The sequence below is a fragment of the Strix aluco genome, chromosome 2 (genome assembly GCF_031877795.1).
Source record: "Strix aluco isolate bStrAlu1 chromosome 2, bStrAlu1.hap1, whole genome shotgun sequence".
Classification (NCBI taxonomy): domain Eukaryota; kingdom Metazoa; phylum Chordata; class Aves; order Strigiformes; family Strigidae; genus Strix; species Strix aluco.
Window position 1 is genome coordinate 54,117,705 of NC_133932.1, and position 7,144 is coordinate 54,124,848.

At 38.0% G+C, this 7,144-nt stretch overlaps 1 long non-coding RNA gene across 1 annotated transcript; it reads left to right on the forward strand.

Moving 5' to 3' along the window:
* The first annotated feature begins 222 nt into the window (after positions 1–222).
* On the forward strand, positions 223–5,011 carry LOC141920197 (uncharacterized). The gene is made up of 3 exons (XR_012622251.1): positions 223–247; positions 1,883–1,978; positions 4,310–5,011. It is a non-coding gene; the product is annotated as an uncharacterized LOC141920197 (long non-coding RNA).
* Positions 5,012–7,144: the final 2,133 nt, after the last annotated feature.

Sequence of the window (7,144 nt, forward strand, 5' to 3'; positions counted from 1 at the left end):
TTAATTTAATGCATTGGTTTGTGTCACTTGCCACTTTTGTCTAGACTAAAATTAGGCAGTGAGCTAGCATGCACTCACTTGACACATCCTTAATGTTCCTGGAAAATGCTGAACAGCAGGACATAGGCTACTTGCAGTTAGCCAGAAGGTCCCTTCTTTATTCTCACATCTAACTACTCTGGGTTTGATATCAAGAGAAATCATTTAAGTTATTCCATGTTGGAGAAAGAGCCTATTTTAAATAAAGGTAAGTGGGAGAATTCAATTTGATGACAATTGAATACTATTAAATCCTATAACCTGCGACATAGGGCAAAGAAACAAAGAATGTTTCACTCTGAAAAGCAATTATATTTTTATTCTGAATTATCACCAATGATGAAGGAAACCATGGTTAATTAACATCAGTAAATGTGATGCTAGCTTAGGAAGTTACCAACTCCAGTCAAATCCAGCAAGACTACATTTTTTATATAAATTGGAAATACAAATTCTTCTACAGAAAGGAAATGAATGGCATAGAAAAACCCTGATAACAGGCATTAAGATATTTGTCTGTACAAGTTATTTACTCTAGTGTAATGAACTGTATCCCAGTGACACACATAGGAACTCAGTACTGGAAGGGGTGACCTGATCACCAATGACAAGGACAGTTTTCTGCAAGTGTCAACAATCATTAAGTACAAAAGGGATCACAGAACATCTGCTGCCCCTAATGTCTTTATTGACACAACATCCCCACCAGCCTGTATTAATTTGAAAGCCTTCTCACTCCTTGGCTATCTTCCAAGTTGTCATTATGAGGAAGAGATGTTATTCTTTGAAACAGTAACAGGCTAGTAAAAAGCATAGGAATAAGGGCAGTCTGAGTGCAGAAGAAACTAGTAACTTTGAAAAACAAATGTTTTCCTTTTTCCATTTAAAGAAGCCCAGATTTGTAAATGAGATAACAAATGTTTTTGGGAATGAGAATTAAAGTCTAGCTCACATCCATCATAGGACCAGACCAGATGATCTGGATCCACCAGACGACCAACTGCCAGCTCTGTGCATGGCACTGTCTGCTGCTTCCATCTCCAACATAATTCACTATGCTTTGTGACAGCAAGATCAAGCAGAGGATGGATTATTCCAGTGATGCTGGGTGAATGGTGGCTTGGATCTCAGATATCCATAGTCCCAGGTTTTTCCTCCTTCTTGTCCTTATGCCATTATTTCCAGAAAAGAATAATCCATTAGCTTCATAGTCAGATGAGACTACTTGTTTTCTTACATAGGTAAATGTTGCTTAGCCACTTTCAGACAGGAGCATTCCTTATTTCCTTAAGCTAATTCAAAATCTGACTCTTTACTGTATGGTTCCAGTCTGTATCTCAGGGCTGGTTGTATCACTAGTTATCTTTCATCTTCATTCAGAAAATTGCCGTTCAGAATCCTCAATCACAATGGGGAAAAAAAAAAATGTAGACACACCCACCCACCCCCCACCACCTCAATCCAATGTGAAGGACTCCAAGGAAACATGCCAGCATTGTCTGGAATCGCAGAGAATCACTGAATTGCTTCTTTGTGTCCCTGGGCTCTTTTAACCCTAGAAGCTAAACTTTTCTCAAAAAAAACCCCAACAAACCCACAAAAACAAACCAAACAAACAAACAAAACCACCAAAAAAACCAACCAAACAAAAAACAATCAGGAGAGGACTATTAATTGAGTGAATTAAGTGTGCAGATGCTAAGCACAACTCTCAGAGAAACTGGAGTTCCCAGGAGACAGGTTTCCATGGAGGTACTAAGGCTATGAGGTCCTTGCTTAGTTCTGTAAGTCCTTCTAAGCTTCTGCTTCTCTAACAAAGCCAAGTATTGTTCCACAACTCCAGGGAGTTTTCTGCACACTTCGAGCCACACTGAGCTGAAGCAGCGTCCTCCTTCCCAGCCAAGGTCTCTCATGCCTTCTGTTACCAGCTATTATTATTGTAAGTCCAAGTGTACATTTGTGTTTTCTACTAAGTACCCAGCCGTTTTGTTCCAGGAAATTAATTACTGCTACCTTGTCTTCTCTGCTATAAGCTGTATTCTCCAGCATGCTCTTCATGCATGTATATGAACATGGGTAGTTTTTTGTCCATGTTTTTCATATTCAATGAAAGATAGGCATGTTACTAACATTCTGCATATATGGGGTCAGCTCATTTCACCATAGAATCTTAGAGGGACTGAATATTTCTACAGGGCTTCTGCAGACTACTGTAAAGACTCTATCAGCTGTAGTAGTTTAAGAGGCTATTGGATGGGCTTACTAAATTTAGAGCATTAACACCTAGTTATTCCATACTACTTCATTTTACCTTCTCAGTACAGGGCAGAACTAGGATCCTCCAGCCTGAAAAGCAGCACATTAATTCCACCTATCACTATTTAGAGTAATAGCACTGTCACCACGTTCAAAAGGAATTTAATTCTTCAGCTATGTGAGATTACCATTCCTTTCACTCAACTGTCTCAGGCTGTACAGTCACCTCTGAAGAACATATCCAACTTCATTTGATGAGAACTTCTTGTGCCTTTTCCTCTGTATGTAGAGCCATATTCCAAGACATCCAGCTCTATAGGTCCCAAGAGCAACTGGTCCAAGGAAACACCAGACTCAGCTTCTTTAACTCCTGACGCTAATAAGAATTCTAGTGTTGTTTATTTTTTACCCTTCATCTCACAATCACTTTCAAATGGCAAATTTCTGATAACTTACTTTTTCCATAGAACATATTACAGACTTCCAATAGATGATCCATTTTACATTAATATATATATATTTATTTTGCTTCTCTCTCAAAAAGTGAAACTTGGTACTTTAACAAGATTCAAAACATGTACTTTTAAAATAATTTTCACTCATCAGAATTTAATGAGCTTTTCTGCTCTCTGATCTATGTATTGATTCCACCAACTCCTACAGCTTTGTTCACTTTTGCATTTTCCCCCCCGTTTTTCACAGTAGCAATTAAAAATGTATAAACCAGTGTTTCTCTGAAATGGGAATGTATTAATATTTTTTTTATCATATGATGAAGCAGAAGAAAGTCTCGCATTTGCCATAACAAGCTGTCTTGTAATTTACACCATACTTGAGAAGCTCTTGTAGTGCAAATATTATTCATGTATTTGCATAATACCTACCACAGTCACAGACTTGATGCATGCTGTGAGTAAAGAAAAGACACTCGTGCCTTCCATGCTGACTGTGAAGGTACAGGATAGAAAGATATCTTACTAGTTTTTGCATTAGGAATTAATCTACATTACAAAAAGCTCACATTCAGACTCTTCCCATTCAGGTTAAAAACTCTGTGCTCATTTGCAAGGACTGGTGAAACCTGAGCCTGCTGGATCTCTTTGGCTTCCAGATATGTAAACTTTTCAGCTGTGACCCATTATGATGTCCACTGTAGAACTGTGAGCTGCAGAGTGCAAGTATGGGTCATCTCCAGTGCCCACCCAGATGACAGCACTCACTGAAATGGCAGCTCATGGCCATTGACCACATGTTTAGGTGGTGTCCCCAATTTCCCTAGTCTCTTGTGACTCAGAGCTGTTATGATGTGTAGGTACAGTCTCAAACTAATTAATTCATGTATTCTGGCCCCAGAAGGATGAGGCAAGCTCCTTGCACAGGTTCCTCAGAGGTTTCGCATTCCTGTGAGACAAGTTTATAGACAGGACAAAATAGTGTCTGTCTCTCCCAGGGTCTGTGATCCTCTTCAGCCAGAAACGCTGGGACTCAAATGGAGATCAGTATTGATCACAGCAGAAGACATCCCAAGAAAGCCAAGTGGGATACTTCTAACATGTCTTTCTCAGTCCTAATGACAGGGGTGTTGCACTGACAAGGATGAACTCATGTGGTCAGTGAAGGGCAGAACCAAATGGTTATTAATGGGAGGAGGTACTTCTCAAAACAACCGCCCACCTCAAGGACAGTTCAGTCCTGAATCTCAAGAATGATGGACAACTGAAACCCAAAGGATGAAACTGGAAACTCAGTTCAGCATTCCAATGGATACTCAAAATCATAGACATAAAAAGATTATTTTGGCACACTACTACTTACCCCTACCATCACCTCTGGTAACCTCTCACTTCCACCAGTGATAACTACTTGCTTTTATTTTTGTTGCATCACAGTGACAAAAAAATACTAAGTTTTCTTTCCCTTGCTAATATCTCTCTCTGCTCCAAAGGTGTCAATCATCTCTTTCTCTAAATTTTATACGGATTAACATAATTAACTTAAACTCTATTGTTTCCAGTTTGCTTTTAGCTTGACGTATGATGCTGTTCCTCCTTCAGAGCTCAAGAAGGGCTGTGAGTTTCTGCAGATTCAACTGGAAAAAAAAAAAAATACTACCCATCTCCTCAAATTTTGCCTCCGTAAAGTCCTGAAAGTCTTTCAGTAACATCATATTGACATGGCTGACCCTTTACCTGACTTCTGTGGTTCCATCTCTGAGGACCTTCTCTTCTTGGCTATTTCACATTGCTACAAGCATATCAAAATACAGTGCAGAAAGCTCATGTTGGCAAAAGCAATGGCAAGGGCTAAAGCAGCTTCTAAGATGGGTGTTCTAAGGTGGGAGCGGTTTAAGAAGGAAAAAAAATAAGGATTTGAAGAATTTGTCCCACAGCACCCCACAGAAAAATTCCCAGAAAGGTTCAGCTATGTGTATCACTAAGGAACTGGGGATACACCCCACAAGCACCTATTCTGCAGAACAATGTGTCAGGTATTGCGTGGGTACAGATAGGCTGTCTCCATACACATTGCAAGAGCAAAGGGGACAGGCAGGGAATAGGTCATACGACAAAGTTTAAGGCTCTTCAACAGAAGAATAGATATATAACTATACAAGTACAGCCTAAGAGATGGTTGCCCAAGCAGTCCCAAAAATGGTAAGGCTTTATCTTTTGTTCCAGGTCAACAGAACACATAAGGGTGTGTGGCTGTCAGTAATAGTGGCGCTCATTATTATGGGACTAACTTGTCTTTCAGTAGCTGTGACAAAATAATGTAATAAGGAAAGGATGTTAAGAACCTGTGAATGCAGGTGTTAAATCCAATAATGGAATTACAAATTACTATAGATGTGTATTTAATACAAATTTGTAGTGACAGGCAGAATACTGTTATCTGTCCCTAAGGCTTGTCCTGGTGTCTGTCGTACATCTGAAGGCACAAGTAGAAGTGAGGAAACCAGAAATGTTTTCACTGTAGTTGAGGCTGATCCATTCTGCATTGGGTCTGCTGAATGCCGTCAAATGTCTTAGTAGGGGATGAATGGGGTACATTTTCAAAACCACTACCGTTGGCAAACTGTTTGAAAACCTAAGTTTACACAATCAAAGCTGCCTGAAGCATAGTAGCAGATGGCATTACAGACAGATGCTAGCAAAAAAATGTTATTTTCTGCAAACATACATAAGCACTGAAAAGCTGTTTAGATGAAAAGGTTACTCTCTCATGTACTAGTTGCTAGCTCCTTTTTCACAAACAGAGGCACAAATTTAAACTTTTCTTTTTCCTTGACAAATGGATAAAACAAAATAAAACCATGTTTTATTTTATACACTCTAAAGAGGTATTAAGAGAGAAAAATAAACTTGGTTTTGAGTTCCATCTTAGTTTCTCTCTTTTTTTTTTAACCCTAAAACATTGTATTAGGAAGAAACACTGCTTTCTGAAGTTTAACAGTGCAAGCTTATGCCTTTCTTGAAGACTGCCAAGTATGTGAACATGAACAGAATGTTGCAGAATATTTCTCATTCTAGGTAACATCCCCATCTGCTACAGAACTTTAATTACACATAGAGCTGTTCATTGTTTCTCTCCTGAAACAAATCTTGCAATTAAAATAAAAATTTTCCACAGAATGAAACTCAGAATGCCCTCAGCCAAAAGTATCAAATTTCTTTTTTAAAAGTTGAAACACTTCAACAGTGGCATGTAATACATATATAATTATGTTAATGTGGTGTGTATTTCACACTTACTGTTAACATACAGCATACAAAACTGTATACTTTGTTTCATTGAAAATGAACTTGAAACATTTATTTTCAAAACTTTATAATGAAATCCCTGTGAAATACTCTTGATTTAACAATCTCCATTTTCTAATGGAAGGTGGTTCCATAGAGTTGTCTGCTGGACAAGATGAATACTTCATTGTAGTAATGTCATGGTTATTTTTCACAGCCTTATCTAAAGACATTTACTCTTCTCATTTCCCCTCTTCCCTTCAAAACAGGCCGCAAATGCCCCCTCCCCCTAAACCAAGAAGAGAATGTACAGAAGGAAATTAAATTAACATAAACCTATGCTGTTATCTTACCTCTGTTCAGGCAGCAGATGATTTTTAAAAGTAACTCCTCCTATGAAATATATCTCTGACCTTCAGAGAAGTCACTGCTGTTTTTAACAGCCATGCCTTTAAGTACATCTATAACTGGAGAGTGGAATGTTTGAGAGGAAACACATGAAAACCTGGACTTCTCACTTTTAGGGTCTTGAGGGAGCAAGCTTTTCCTTCTTTCTAACTGTCACTATGTAAGCAATCAGTTATTGGCTAAAGGTTGTTCAGTGACAAAAAGCCATCACACAAGTTTTACTTTGTTTTTCAAGCTTGCCATTTTAAAACAGAATGGTGAAAATACTATGCCAAGTTCTTTCAGTGGGTTGTTGATTTTGAAGTACTACAGTTGAGTTTTCTATGAAGTAACTAGGCAATTTAATTATAAAATGTATTAATTGTATTTTCTAGTCACAGTAAGTAGGAGAGAGAAAGTAAAAACTTCAAGCAAACTTAATACACTGTTAGGAAAGACAGAGGATAATAGTGCTTCTCATTAGTAAAAAGTATCACCATTTAGGGAATTAAGCTTTTTGATACAGCAAAAAAATCGGTCTGACCTTCACATTCATCTACTCTATTGGCATATTTTAGTATTTTTCTTGTAAATACCTCTGCAAAAAGAAAATCTATGGCAATTTCAAAATATACAGGGAATTTTAAATGATCATTCCATCAATCAGTGCCTCTTATTCTGTTAGAAATCAACATGAGATAAACTGATCTTAAATCTTTCAT